Genomic DNA, 16195 nt, shown 5'->3' with positions numbered 1-16195 from the left:
TTTCTACCTGACTTTTCCAGTTACATTTATGTTCAATGGTGACCGGGCCAGGAATATGATGGCAATCCAAATGAAAGTGAAGAGGAGGTGATTAGACAGTCTCTTGTTGAAGATGATCATTGGCCTAGCTTTTATACAGCACTCATGTTACTTGCTTCTAATCAGACCACCCCTGAATGTCCAGGTTTTGCTGAATGCGGACACAGACTAGTTCATTGTTTGAAGAGTTCCAAAAGGAACTGAAAACTGTGAAATCACCTGCGAAATCGCCAACCCTGAACCTTTGATGGGGGAGAGTCATTGATGAAGCAGTTGAAGATAGTTGGGGCGAGGACACTGCCCAGGGGAACGCTGGCAGTGACGTCCTAGCGATTAGACAATTAGCCTCCAAAAATCACAACCATTTTCCTTTTCGTTAGGCATGACTCCAGTAATTGGAGTGCTTTCCCCTGACATCAATTGACTTCAATTTTACTATAGTTCCTTGATGCTGCACTCGATCAAAACACTGATTTGGTTTCAAGGACAGCCACTCTCACCTCACCACCGGAATTCAGTTATTTTGTTGATATTTGGACCAAGACTTTTATTAGGTCTGGAGTCAAGTGAACATCACTGAGCGGGTTGACACATTCCCTCACTTTGCTGATCATTGAGGTTAGACTGCGGAGAGGTGATTGGTCAGATTGTACTTCTCTTGCTTTAGCTAGACAGGACATACCTGGACAATTTTGTAGTTTGTCGAATAGAAATCAATTTTGCCACAGTTGACCTAGGAGTGCGGCTAGTTCTGGGGCATAAGCCTTCAGTACCAGAATGGGATGTTATTGGGGCCAATAGCCTTTACTTATCAGGAAGCATTGACCATGGGAACCCTTGACGTTGACCAAGGGCACCATAAATTTTCGGTGCTGACTGCGACTTACTGCCTTTATTCAGGGGGTAAATCGATACTCCTGCATTTTGCAAATCACTTGCAAGAAGCACAGAGGATAACAAGAATATAATCTGGATGGGGGGCTTCAATTATGAGAAGTGGCCCAGGAGTGTCGCTGCTGATCGAGCTGACTAAGAAGCCGTTTCTTGATATCACATGGAGTGAGCCTAATTGGTTGAAGTCTGGCACATGTGATGGTAGGGACTTCCAGCAAGGGGCCGAGATAGGTCACCCACTTAACGCTTCAACTATACGATGTTTCAGCTTGTCTTTTGTTCTCAGGAGCTGGGCTCCTACTCCATTGTGGAGATGTACATGAGCCTCCACTTTCCCTCGGTTTATTGTTCACCACCACTCAGAACTGGATCTGGCAAGATTGCAATATTTGGATCTGATCAGTTGTGGTTGCTTATTCCTGTCTATAGCTTACTGCTTCCATGGTTAGAATGCATGTAGTCCTTGGTTTAGCTTCATCAGATTGACTGATGTTTTTCTTACGCCTAGTGTTGCTCCTGACATGGTCTCATACACACCTAGTTGGACCAGCGTTGGCCCCTGACTTGATGCTAATGGCAGGCGGAGGGATATGCCTGACCACGCGGTTACAGATTGCTGTGGAATAAACGCCTGCTGCTGCTGCTGACCCACAGTGCCCAGCCTCGCGTTGCTTGACATGTTCTGAATCTATCCCATTTAGTACAGTGGTAGCACCGCATAACATGTTGAAGGGCGCCCTCAGTGTGAGACGGGACTTAATCTTCACAAGGACTGTGCGTTGGCACACTTAATAATACTGTCAAGGGCAAATGACACGTAGGTTAGTCTCGCTACTACATCAAGTAACAAAAACAGAAAATGCTGGAAAAACTGAGCAGGCCGAACAGCATCTGTGGAGAGCAACAAAAAGCTGAGTTAACGTTTCGAGCCCTTATGACGCTTCTTCAGAGCAAGAAGATTAAGTACGTTTGGCTTCGTGTTAGTTTTCAAACAAGCTAGCACAAGCCCAATCTGGCAGTTATGTACTTCAGGACTTAGCCAGCTCGATCAGCAGCGGCACTCCCGAGCCACTTCTGGTAAGTGAATTCCCCCATCCAGATTCCATTATTGTTATCCTCGGTGCTTCTTGTAAGTGATTTGCAAAATGCAGGGGTATCGATTTACCTCCTGAAGGAAGGCAGTAATTCGCAGTCAGCCACGAAAATTTATGGGGCCCGTGGTCAATGTCAAAGATTCCTATGTTCAATCCTTCCCGATAACATATTACAGGGCGAAATTGGTTTTGGACCTTGGCGCCCGAAAGGCGATAGCTGCACAAATTGCGGTGCAGTGGTAGAACCCCGGAGGATATTCCCAATTTACATCTCTAGCATTATGTCAAAACAATTACTCTGACCCTTTTATTTAGTACAACAGATCTGAGAAACCATCAGTAGCTTATCTGATACATGTTTATTAATTAATGATAACATTCTGAATAGTAGTTAGAAGAATTAGTGACGTACAGAGTATCCGTTGGCCACGTATGAGTTTAGACCTCAGAAGATAGGTCGTAATCTTGAACTCATAGCTGTCCTGAAATTCACTGATATTTATAGATCTGACGGACGAATTAAAAGCAATAGCAGGTGGTTTAATTTGAACCGGCTGGTTCTCAGGCGGCCACATCACCTCTATGTCATATGTTACTGCACCAGTAGGTGGCAATGCTGCACCACATAAAGTTGGTACACAGAAATGTGAACGAGATCCCTTGCCAGACAACCCTTCTCAGTAAAAAGAACATCCTGCGGTTAAATATATCACGGTCCAATCAAAGTATTAACAATTTAATGACATTTACTTCCGTATCTGCTGCAATTATTCACCTAAGCTATTTAAACTTCCTACGTTGTCCTTCATTAGTTAATTAGCATTTTTTGGTGCTTAGGATTAGCCTGCAAAACCCTGACAACATAATCTATACCCCTAAGGGTCCTCAGAGATCTTCCATCCGGGGTGCCACACTAGTCTAGCGTTACAGTTGGATCACGGCCCAGGGCACCCTATTCAAGAGTAAGCAGGTCAGGGGCGACCGCGGGCACTTTGTGCACCATCGTGCTCCTGCTATCTCTCGGTTCCTCTCGTGTATCTCCGTCATCTGCTTCCTGCTTATATGGTTCTGCCGTGTTCCTATTCTCTCCGTATTCCTGTTCTCTGCGGCCTGCTGTTCCTTCCGTGCTCCTCTCTCCAGGCTCTTGATTTCTCCGCACTCTTCTCTCCCCATGCTCCTGTTCTCACCGTGTTTGTTCTCCCCGTGTTTGCTCTCTCCGCCTACTGCTCTCCCCAAGCTCCAGCTCTCCCCATTCCCCTGCTCTCCCCATGCTCCTGCTCTATCCCTGTTTTTCTCTCCCCATGTTTCTGTTCTCCCCATGCTCTGCTCTCCCCATGCTCTGCCCCCCCCCCCATGTTACTGCTCTCCCCATGCTCTGCTCTCTCCCTGCCCTGCTCTCTCCATGCTCCTGCTCATCACAAGCTCTGCTCTCCCCAAGCTCAGCTCCCTCCATGCTCCTGTCCCTCCTTGCTCCTTCCCTCCCCTTTCTCTTCTCTCCCCATGCTCCTGCTCCCCCCATGCTCTGCTCTCCCCATGTTACTGCTCTCCGAATGCACTCCTCTCCCAGTGCTTCTGCACTCCCCATGCTCTTCTCTCCCCATGCTCTTCTCTCCCCCTGCTCCTGCACTCCCCATGCTCCTGCTCTCTCCACGCTCTGCTCTCTCCCTGCCCTGCTCTTTCCATGCTCCTGCTCTTCCCATGCTCTGCTCTCCCCAAGCTCAGCTCCCTCCATGCTCGTGTCTCTCCATGCTCCTTCCCTCCCCTTTCTCTGCTCTCCCCATGATCCTGCCCTCCATACTCTGCTCTCCCAATGCTCTCCTCTTCCCATTCTCCTGCTCTCCCCATGCTCTTCTCTCCCCATGCGCCTGCTCTCCCCATGCTCTGCTCTCCCCTTGCTCCTGCTCTCTCCATGCTCCTGCTCTTCCCATTCTCCGCTCTCCCCAACCTCGGCTCCCGCCATGCTCCTGTCTCCCGATGCTCCTTCCCTCCCCTTTCTCTGCTCTCTCCATGCTCCTGCCCTCCATACTCTGCTCTCCCAATTCTCCAGCTCTCCAACATGCTCTTCCCTACCCATGCTCCTGCTCTCCCCATGCTCCTGCTCTCCCAATATTCTTCTCTTCCCATGCTCCTGCTCTCCCCATGCCCTGCTCTCCCCATGCTTCTGCTCTCCCCAAGCTCAGCTCCCTCCATGCTCCTGTCTCCCCATGTTGCTTCCCTCCCTTTTCTCTGCTCTCCCTTTTCTCTGCTCTCCCCATGCTCCTGCCCTCCATACTCTGCTCTCCCAATTCTCCTGCTCTCCCCCATGCCCTTCCCGACCCCTGACCCTGCTCTCCCCATGCTCCTGCTCTCACAGTACTCTTCTCTCCCCATGTTCCTGCTGTCCCCATGCTCTTCTCTCCCCATGCTCTGCTCTCCCCATGCTCCTGTCTCCCAACGCTCAGCACTCCCCATGCTCCTGCTCTCTATGTCTTGTCAAGAATAGACATTGAGAAGCAGACACTGCCGTCTCACTGATGTCTGTAGTTGAAAACCTAACTTTTTAAAAGCATCATTAAAGCAATCTTTGCATGCAATACTTTTCTGTTGCAGCCATTAGATAGTATTTAAAGTTAGATGAAATCCATGAATATTACTTCATTTGACAAGTTGTCATTCAGTGAAAACACACGGAACTTGAGAAACTAGGGTCATTCTCTTTAGAGCAGAGCTGGTCATGGGGAGCTTTGATGGAGATGCTCTTGAAGGTGTTTGATAGAGTAAATGAGCAGAAGCGGTTTCCAGTGGCAGAAAGCTCGAGGTCACAGACTTACGGTAATTTGTGGAAAGGAACAGAAGAGGGAAGGAGGAAAGAATACACAGCGGGGTTTTATGTTCTGGATTGCAATGGATGAGAGCGCGATGAAAGAATATTCAATAATAACTTACACAGGATAGTCGCTAAATAAACCAAGGTGGAAAATATGTATGGCCATGGAGATAGAGCAGAGCAGTGTGTGAAATTCTGTATCTGCTTCACAGAGCAGACATACGCACGATGGGCCGATTGGGCTCCCTCTGTGCTATATAATTCCATGATTTCGTGTATTTATAAGACGATATCTGCGACCAAGACAGTCAGGCCTCTCAGTGCAATGATTCAATCGTTATATCTGTTCCTTTCAGCTTGATCATGCTTTCAAGTGATCATAGAGGCACGAAGTCGTGTGGTAAACTATTATAATGTCATAGTTATATAATTATTACGGCACAGGAGAAGGCCATTAGGCCCAACGAGCACTCTGTAGAGTAAATCAGCCAGTTCCATTCCCCCGCTCAATCCCCGTAGCCCTGCAAGTGAATTTCCATGAAGTACATGTCGTATTTCCTTTTGAAATCATTGATTGTCTCCGCTCCCACCACTCTCGTGTTGGTTATCACTCGCTGTGTAAAAAAAAGCTCTTCGTCGCATCTTTCCTGTTCTTCTTGCCCAAAACCCTAAATCTGTGTCTGTTGCACCTAGTGCCATCAGCGAATGGGAACAGCTTTTCTTTCTCTATCTTATCGAAAACTGCCATCGACTTTTGCACTTCTATCAAATTCCCTTTTTCTCCAAGGTGAACATCCCCAGGTCTCCAACTTAACAGTGTAGCTAAATTTCCTCATCCCTAGAATCATTCTGGTAAATCTCCTCTTCAGGAACTTCATATCCTTCCTAAAGGGTAGTGATCAGAACTACACGCAACACTCTAGTTACGGCCTATCCAGAACTATATAAAACTTCAGAATATCTTCCCTGATTTTGTACTTAATACCTCTGTTCATGACGCCCAAGATTCCATAAACTTTCCTCGGGATAGACAATAAATACTGGCCTTGACAGCCTCACCTACAATCCATGAAATAATAAAAAATACTAATCTCTCATTATGTCCTTCTACGTTTCCAGATCTGTGCACAAGAACCTTCGGGTCCCTCTGGCCCTGCACAATCTTTAGAACTGTGTAATTTAAGTAGATAGTAAAGCATATATATAAATAACTGCCCTTCTCAAGGGCAATCGGGGATGGGCAATAACTGCTGTCTTAAGCAGGGATGCCCACATCTCATGATTGATTAAAAGAAATGTATTGACTCTCCCTATCCCTTCTACTAAAATTCACCAGCTCACACGACTCGGAACCCCAGTTTTGTTAACCGGCCTTTTGTGTGGTAATTTACCAAAGGATTTATTAAAATCTATGTAAGAGACATCCACTACATTCCCTTCATCAACATTTTCTGTTACTTCATCAGAAAATGCAATTAGATTTACCAAACACAATCTGCTCTTTCCAATTCGTGCTGGCTCATTTTAATAAACTCAAATTCTTCCAATTACCCTCCTTGATTATTATTTCTGAAGCCATATCTACCACTGATGGTAAACTGTCCTATCTATATACACCACGAATGTCCTGACACCCTTTCATGAACAGGGTGCCACGTTTGCTACTTCCTAATCCTCGAGAATTTCCTCTGTTCATTCATTGATGTGTCCTCTGCCCGAAAGCAGGTCCTTGGCTCATTCTCTGCTGGTGCTTCAGCCTGAGCCGTTTTCATGGCAGCTTTTGTCAGCTTTGGTTTGCCATTGCCTTCCACTCTCGGGGGCCAGGGCGAGGTGGCAGGTCCTGTGCCTACTTCAGCCGGAACGGGAATCGAACTCGCGCTGTTGCTGTTATTCTGAACCACACGCTAGGTAACTGAGCGAACTAAGCTAATCGGCCCCTAAATTCGCCTGTAGCTAGAGGATAATGGAAGATTATTGCATGATTAGTTATTAATAGTTTATTATTAGTTTTGAACATTTAAAATATTTTATGAATTTTGCTTGTTATTTTTAAATTGAGCACAAATGGAATTTCGTACAATGTTTTCTACAATATTATCGCACAACTATGTTTCATATTGCAGTTTGCCATAACTATCAATTAACAACTGCTACGTTTGACTCATATACCATTCATTCTTCAATACATTGATATTCTGAAACGCGCGGTTTCCTGTGACATTAAGTATATCTCTCAGGCCCATAAATAAAACTTCTTGCGAAAGGTTGCACTCCATCATGAATACTTCTCTCACAACACCTAACTCACCAACGATTCCCAAGATTGCTGCCAGGATATTTTTGGCACTTCACTCACATCCCAAGGCGCAACAAAAACAAAACGTTCCTGTGTGATGTCCATCTTTCATTGTCTGTCTATCTATCTATCTATCTATCTATCTATCTATCTATCTATCTATCTATCTATCTATCTATCTATCTATCTATCTATCTATCTATCTATCTATCTATCTGTCTGTCTGTCTGTCTGTCTGTCTGTCTGTCTGTCTGTCTGTCTGTCTATCTATCTATCTATCTATCTATCTATCTATCTATCCATTCCCTTATGTAAATAAGGGCAATGCTCGATGTCTTTAATTTTTCGCTCTATACAAATCAAATCTCAACTCACACTCTGTTTTCCCAATTTGACTTTCCACGAAACCATATAGCCATTAAACCGCTTGCCGCGCTCAGCTTTTACTCTTTATTTTAATCTTGAGCCTTTTAAAGCACAAACTTCGGTTCATCCAACCCCCATGTTTCACCCGCCCTTTTATTTTCTGGTATTCAATTATTTTCGTGTTGCTTTCTAATTTGTTTCTCGCTTTCTAAAATGGCTGGCATACGAAACGACGCAAATATCAGTCAACTCAGGACATGAGATTCCATTACCCCCTTTGGGTGGCTGGAGATTTGCATGCATGTTTAATATTCAATGACGTGGCCAAGGTTGAAACTTCTTAAGACGAGGTTCAGATAGAATCCAGCCACACGTTGTGTCAGGAACTATTTTCTCTCTGACCCTCACTAGAACCTTCACCATGACTCAGTGGGTTCGAATTCTCTCCGCACTGATGCTCTGTCTCCACAGTAAGTACCCGCACTATCGCTGCTATTTACATTGCTCCTATTTTGTGTGCTTGTGTTTAACAGAGCTGACTTACAAACAATATTCACAATTGCATTGTCAATAATTATTATTTCGCCAGGCACAAACGCGGATCCTGTCCTGACTTAACCGGGATCCATCTCAACATCCCCGGGGAAAACCGTCAAGATCATCTATACCATGTCCGGAGGCAGCATTGGCAGCTACTACACGAGCTGGTACTGGCAGAAACCCGGCAGTGCCCCTGTATTGGTCTGGGACGAGAGCAATGGTAGAGTTCGGGTATTCCAGATCGATTTACCGGGGCTGTGGAATCATCGACTAACACGATGCATTTAACCATCACCAACGTGAAATCGGAGGACGCCGCCGATTATTACTGTGCTGTAGGTAGCAGTGGAATAGTGACCTTCGGGAGAGGAACCAAGCTGAACCTGGACAGCAAGTAAATTATTTGCAGCATTACTGCGGGCACTCTTAAAAAACACTACATCTATTAGTTTGGTAGGTTGAATTAGAGCAAACCAAGATGATAGTTCTTAAAATGCATTTATAGACGGCTATAGTGAGTCAGTGTCCTGTGACATACAAAAGATAGACAGGCATAAATGTGGCCAATTTTACGGAGAGTATGCAGGCTTTAAAGAGCGCACAGGGCTAATTTTTTCTCAGATGAAGCCATACGGCCAGGTTTTAAGTTGAGAGAGCGGGAGTGGAGCTCGGTCCACTGGAAACTGCCAGAATGGTCTGGCGGAAATTTGCAGTCATGTTCCGTATTCTTATAACAAGATGGAAACAGATAATTTCACCTTCCCGTCAGTCGGTAACTTGAGGGCATCAGTTGAATGTCATTGCTAGAAGATTGAAGGGACAGGGTAGGATATATTCTTTACCGAAGGGGCTGTTCGGACTGCTGAGTCTTAATATCGGAGCGAGAGGAACCATCGTGGTGTTTAAATGGAAAGTGGAGAAACATTTAAAGAAGGAAAACAAATGTTTGGGAAACAGACATCGTGCACCCGCCTTTCAAAAGGCGCGATTGGCCTCCTTCTGTGCTCTGTAATTCTAAGATTCCATGAATCCCACTCGGTTTTTAGATTGGCAGCCCCGGCTCTGATTGCCCCGCTCAAAAGCCTAAAACGCAAATTCAAAACTTTCATTCCACTCAGAGCAATAACACAATTTAATCCCCATTTTTGGATTGAGAAAGTTAGTGTGGCAACTTGCTGCAACTCAATCTCGTCCCCAAACTCAGTGGAAACCGTTCAAAGCAAAATTCTCAACCCCCCATTTCACCATAATCCCCTCTGACTACAATAAGAAAAGTGGTATCAGCTGGTGATAATGATCAACACCCATCCAGTTTCTGCACAACTCAATAACAAACATCAGTAATTGACATGACATCTAATTCCTTAATACATCAGTGGATCATTATCTTCCACCCGATGAACTGTGTGTGCGTATCTCGGAGTAGATGTTCAGATTGTTGTACCTGCTTCTTTTATTCACTCAATTGCACTTTGCTGCTGATTCTGTGATTAGCCTGAGAGGGGGGATATTACTGACAACTCGGGGACTCTGTTGCCATTTTAACTTGGTTTTTCGGCGGCATCGAAATGAAATGGACTGAGATGAAATAGAAAATAAAAATGCTCTTTCATATTTTCAGTTATCCCTCTAATACTGGACTTTTACTACAAATGTTAGCGTAAGAAGGTCTCGCTTAAAAACAATTGTTTAGCCAACAATAGAAACTGATGGCAAAAACTGCTCAATTACCCATGAGATTTCAGATATTTCAGTATCATGATGTTCAGCTAAACTCCGGGTAATGTAGGGAGATCACAAAACTCTGATAAAGGGTTTTCAGACTACGCGGTGAGTCAGCCTCCAAATTACAATGTCAGAAAAGTAAAGCGACCTTGGGGGTTCCAACTCAGAACGGCAGGAGATAGTTAAGCCGGCACAGGCAAATCTGGTACTGCTGAGACCCGCCGGTACAACTGACACTACATCTCAATGCCGCAACCAATCGTAATGATCCAGCCTCTAGTTCTGGAATTGAACAAAAGAGTAACGTTTCAGCCCTTCGTTGTTTTACGTGAGATGAACAATTTACCGAGAGTTTGTCATTACAGCTGGCACTTGTAATGCATGGTGCAAACTGTCAGTTAAAGAGGCAGGAGATTGTGACAGTTTGTCTTCAATCTTCTTACGCTGGGTGATCTTTCATTGTGACTGTCATGGAAATATTTCTGTTTAAGAATTAGAAAGAAAGAACTTGCATTGGAATAACGCCTGTCACGACCTCAGGACATATGAGCGCGCTTCACAGTTGAGTCGGTGCATCTTGTTTTCAGGACAATCACGCGTGTAATGTAAGAAACATGGCAGCCTATTTGCGCACAGCAAGACCCCACAAACATCAATCAGCAGTTCATCTGTTCCAGCGATATTGGTTAAGCGATAAATATTGGCCAAGTCACGTTGGTCTTATTACTTGCATATAAATTGAGGTTGTTTTTGGGTTATTATTATATAATGTAGATATAATTCGCGACATTACAAATGATGTTTGTTGGAATAAGTTTTATGCTTAATGAAGATGTATCGTTTTGACACCTTCAACTTAACGATGTTCCCAAAGAAAGTATTTTGAATGTGATAGAACAGCTTTCTTAAGTGTTACACATTAAATTATAGTCGGGTGGGGTGGGGATTGTGGGATTTTGTGCGGGGTGGGGGTGCGTGAGTGAGGACTGGCGAGAAACATTGTGCAAACCAGGGGGGAGCAAAGCGGCCTCGGTACTGATTGTGCCGAAATTCAAATATTAGCCCAGTATTTACCACTTATGTGAAAAGAAATGCAAACTGGAAATTGCTTAACACTTGGTTAATAGTTTTTTTCAAGAGGAAGTTGTTTGGACTTGAGTGTTCTGAGGTAGATCTTGCAGAATCTCTCAATTTTGTTCCAAGATTTATTCCGAATACCGATTAATTGCTTTTTCAATCCTTACACTATTTTCTGTCCTCATTGTTTCGCTTTGATTCATTTTCCTCTTAAGAATTTGCATGTGTTCCTTGTCGTGCAGAAAAAGTAGGAATATCTTCACAGGTTATATATATTGTCCAGGACCGCCGGCCCCAAGGGTTGTGCAGTTAACACCAATGAGGTTCCGTTGTGCTAAATTCCTCATAGCTTTGTAGAGTAACGTGTAATTTTCAAAGATTGCACAATGTAAGACATTGATTCCGACTTTTATGTCAATTAAGGTCGAATCTTCTTTGTCTTATCCACTTTCCAGATCCACGGGTCCCCTCGGTCTCCCTCCTTCCGCCTTCATCGGATCAAATCACAGCGAAGAACACGGCGACCCTGGTGTGTTTGGTGAGCGGTTTTAACCCTGGAGCTGTGGAGGTTGAATGGACTGTAGATGGCAGTGTCAGAGGCAATGGGGTTGAGACCAGTCGGATCCAGCAGGAGACGGACAACACTTTCAGTGTGAGCAGCTATCTGACTCTGTCAGCCTCAGAGTGGAACTCACACGAGCTTTACTCCTGTCTGGTTGAACACGAGACTCAGGCAAACCCGTTCCTATCAAGCATCTCAAGATCCAGCTGTGTGTGATTCAAACTTGTTGTGCGTTGAATTGTTTTGCCACCAGTGTAGTTTGTTTAAAATAACAAGTGCTGTAAAGCGGAACATTTAAAATCAGAACAAGTTGCAGTTTGTTGGCTCGATCTCGCTGTCTGTATTTTACAATGTGCCCGCTCTGAACTGATCAAAGTTTCAGTGTAATGTTGCAAATACTCGCAGTGTAAAAAAATGAATTCCGTTATCTCAGGCGTTATCGTTATTTTCTGTCTGCTCCCTCTGAAACAATTCATAGCAAATTTCTAATCGTGACGAATCGTGAAGTTTTTTTTGCTGCACTCTGCACATTTCTGTAAAGCAGTGACATCAGTGGGAATAATGAAATGATGTACCCGTAGGCCTGAAAGGGATCTTGCATCATATTTTTAAAGATACACCAGGCTGAATATTGTCCATGAGGGGATAGAGCTGATCACTATGTCCGTGTTTATGACAAGAATTCACAGCACTTAGTGTAAGTGCTTCTGAAACACCAGTTTACAGAATTTCAGGGCAAATTTCGTGACCGCCTATCTTTTGGATACCGAGGCCAAACGCCGTGCATTTTCTGCTACTGCATTTGTTATTTCAAAATTGTCCGATAACTTTAATTGTTTAGCAAAGTATATTTTGGTGCAGTTTCCATTAGTCGCAATCAGATAGCCGCAACTTTAGATTGTGTGAAGCCTTTGACCGAAAACAGCCCAGATCAGATAAAAGCAAAATACTGCAGAGGCTGGAGATCTGAAATGAAATCAGAAAGTGCTGGAAAAGCTCAGCTGCTCCAGTATCAGACGTGGAGAGAGAAACAGGGTTTACCTTTCGAGTCCAATATGATTCTTCTTCCAATATGAGCCTCGGAAATAGTCATACGGACTCGAAACGTTAACTCTGTCTTTCTCTCCATAGATGCTGCCGGACCTGTCGAGTTTTACTAGTACTTTCTGTTTATATTTCAGCTGAGACAAGATTCACGCTTTTAAAATTCAGCGTCACACTAATCGTAAACTCGGAACAGTATCCCTTCAGGATATAGGCTTCCATATTCAGACTAATTTAGGACTAAAAAATAAATAAGGCCATAAGGAATGCAAACTGTAAGTAACTTATTCTCGGCCTAAATTTATTGAATAAACTGACAAGGGCAAAGGAAGCCATCTTAGAAGTGAGACGTGGTCTCCTGACAGCAACCATTTCATGCATTGTTACACTGACAATGAATTAGGCAAGCCAGCAAGAAATGGTTTTAATGTAGTGAGCCTCAATTAATTTTAATTGAAGGCTTTAAATGAATCAATAGCTATTTTAAAAGGTTTTACAAATTAAAACTCCTCAAAAATTATCCTTATTAAAATACGTGACACTGCAAATTTGATAAAGTACAGACTTCTGTTCAGTTCAATATAATTACTGCATCAACTTTACAACAATGCAATGTATAACTGTGTAGTGAAACGTGTGTCTGTAACATCAGATTGCAAGCGGCATGCCTTGGTTTAAAGTCAAAGATTTAACCCTTGATAATTAAACGATCTAACATTATTATTTCACCTTTTATAAGTATATAACCCAAGCTGTATTATGTTACCTTTTTAAGTCATTACATTTAAATTAGAGTAATTCTTTAGAATCCATCTATGATTATTTATTTAAAAAATGACCCTACAATTTTACAACAATCAGGATAAGTCTGCACTATTGGAATGTTCGTGGCTTTGGTAACAATAGATAAAGATCAGACAACTTGCATGAATAGTTGAATACCAGCCCAGAAACAGACAGTTAAGTAAGATGGGCCTCAATTATAATATAAATAAAGAGCTATTGATTAATCCATAGTTTTATCATAGGGTTGGCTTTTAAACTTATGCAAGTTAATACTAAAGCTCCTAAAGGAATTTTACATTAACGATTAATATAAAGCCTTCTTACATACTTTAAGTAAAAATACAGACGCAAAATGGCAGTAAAGAGTGCTTGAAATCTGATTTGAACAAAATTTCATGCTAATTATATAAAGACGTGTGTCCAAAATCAGATTGAAAAAATCATTTCCCTATTATCAAGATTAACTACCGACAAAGGCCAACACCAATTAAGCTAAATTAAAGAATATGTCAGCTTTTTTTTTTGAAAAGATAAACTTTATCCATAAAAATATCTGAAGACCATTACAAAATATTTCAAAATGCCCTCAGAAAAGGTGCAATCATATTCAACTTTTCCACATAGATCATGAGGAGCTTCCATACAATCAATGAATATTACAAGCATTTCAAAATGGTCATTACAAACAGTGCAATGGTATTCAAGTTATCGACATTGATCATGTTGCACTCTGAGGAGCTTCAATACAATTATGATCCATTTAGTATTCACTGCAACATTCATTGTGAGTCACACAGCCTGAGGGGTCTATACAATTCCCAGCCCCTCAGTGCACTATGGCAGACAGGTCTTAGACAGCGACCTTTCCCCATTGCACCTTTGCGGCTGCTGCCCCAAGTTTTAGTGCATCCCTCAGAACGTAGCCCTGGACCTTGGAATGTGCCAGTCTGCAACACTCGTTCAGGGGCAATTCTTTGCACTGGAAGACCAACAAGTTACGGACAGACCAAAGAGCATCTTTCACTGAGTTGATGATCCTCCAGCTGCAGTTGATGTTTGCCTCGGTGTGTGACCCTGGGAGCAGCCCATAGAGTACAGAATGCTGTGTCACAGAGATGCTCGAGAAGAACCTCGACAAACACCATTGCATCTCTCTGCAGATCTTCTCTGCAAAGGCACATTCCACAAGGGGGTGAACAATGGTCTCTTCCCCACCACAGCCACCTCGAGGGCAACGTGCATAGGGGATGAAACTCCTGGCATGTAGGAAGGGTCTGACGGGGAGGGCTTTCCTCATCACCAGCCAAGCTATGTCTTGGTGCTTGTTGGAAAGTTTTGGCGATGAGGCATTCTGCCAAATGACTTTGACAGTCTGCTCAGGGAACCATCCAACAGGATCCATCATCTCCTTTTCCCTCAGGATCTCTAGGACATTACATGCCGACCACTGCCTGATGGGCTTGTGGTCAAATGTGTTTCTCCGCATAAATTTTTTCAAGTGGGGCAGGTGGTACAGCAAAGTCCAAATACTTGGAGCATTCCGCAGCAGCGTGGCCAGACCCATCCTTTGCAATACCGGGGTCAGGTAGAACCTCAGCACGCAGTAACACTTGGTGTTTGCGTACCGAGTGTCTACGCACAGCTTGATGCAGCCACACACAAAGGTGGCCATCAGGATGAGGGCAATGTTGGGTACGTTTCCCCCCCCCTTTATTTAGAGGCTTGTATGTTGTGTCCCTGCAAAAACGATGGATTTTCGATCTCGAGATAAAGTGAAAGATGGTTCAGGTGATCGCCATTGTGCAGGAGTGAGGAATGGGCCAGACCTGTGCCACGTACAGCAACACCAGAGTGCCTCAAACCTGATAACCAGGTTCTTACCTGCAATGGAGAGGGAGCATCGCTCCCACATGCCCAGTTTTCTTTCCACCATAGCCACTCACTCCTTCCACTTTCGAACGCATAACCTGGTCCCTCCAAACCATATCTCCAGCACCTTCAGGCAGTCTGACCTGACGGTGAAGGGGACAAAGGATCAGTCAGCCCAGCTCGCAGTGAATATGGCCTCGCTCTTGCCACAGTTTAGCTTGGCTCCTGAGGTCAGTTCAAACTGGCCGCAGATGTTGATTCATCTGCACACTGACAGCCGATCCGAGCAGAAGCCGGCGACATCGGCCATGTACAGGGAGGCTTTGACCTGAGTGCATGCACTGCCTTGGATCATCATTCCTCTTATGCCCAGATCCTTCCTGATGGGCTCAGCAAAGGGTTCTATGCAACACACAAATGCGACAGGGGAGATAGGGTAGACCTGCCTGACTCCAGATTTAATTGGAAAGCTTTCTGTTTCCCACCCATTGATTGAAACTGCGCTACAGGTGTTTGTGTAGAGCAGTTGGATCCCATTATAAATTCCCTCCCGAAACCCCATTTTGGACAGCAAGTGTGGAATACTCTATCAAAGGCCTTTTCTTAGTCCAGGCTGATGAGACAGGTGTCCACTCTCCTGTCCCACACATAGGCAATCATATCCCTGAGTAGCGCGAGGCTGTCAGAGATCTCCATGCCAGGTACAGCGCAGGACTGGTCAGGGTGGTTCACCAACTCTAGAGCAGACTTGACCCAATTGGGTATGACCTTGGACAGAATCTTATAGTCCACATTCAACAGTGAGATGGGTCGCCAATTTCTAATTTTATCCCTTTCCTCATTCTGCTTATAGATGAGGGTGATGATGCCTTTCCTCATGGATTCTGAAATACTGCCGGCCAGGAGAATACTCTCATACACTTTTAGCAATTCTGGGCCAATTGAACCCCACAGAGCCAAATACAACTGACAACCATCACTTCTGGCAGTTTTACTCTTCTCGAAGGACTCAAGGGCCTTAGTCAGTTTGTCAGGAGTTAGCGGTTTGTCCAGCGTCTCCCCAGTACTGTCGTCTAAGACCTCCATGATAGAGGGCA

General features: G+C 44.1%; 1 pseudogene across 1 annotated transcript; it reads left to right on the top strand.

The window, feature by feature from the left end:
- Window positions 1–7870: 7870 nt before the first annotated feature.
- Window positions 7871–11615, top strand: LOC144687589 (immunoglobulin lambda-1 light chain-like; annotated as a pseudogene). The gene is made up of 3 exons (XR_013578173.1): window positions 7871–7965; window positions 8085–8425; window positions 11293–11615. The product of XR_013578173.1 is annotated as an immunoglobulin lambda-1 light chain-like (transcript).
- Window positions 11616–16195: the final 4580 nt, after the last annotated feature.

The sequence above is a fragment of the Cetorhinus maximus genome, chromosome 12 (genome assembly GCF_964194155.1).
Source record: "Cetorhinus maximus chromosome 12, sCetMax3.hap1.1, whole genome shotgun sequence".
NCBI lineage: Eukaryota > Metazoa > Chordata > Chondrichthyes > Lamniformes > Cetorhinidae > Cetorhinus > Cetorhinus maximus.
Note: the sequence above shows the minus strand (reverse complement) of the source record. Positions and strands in the feature narration are given on the sequence as shown.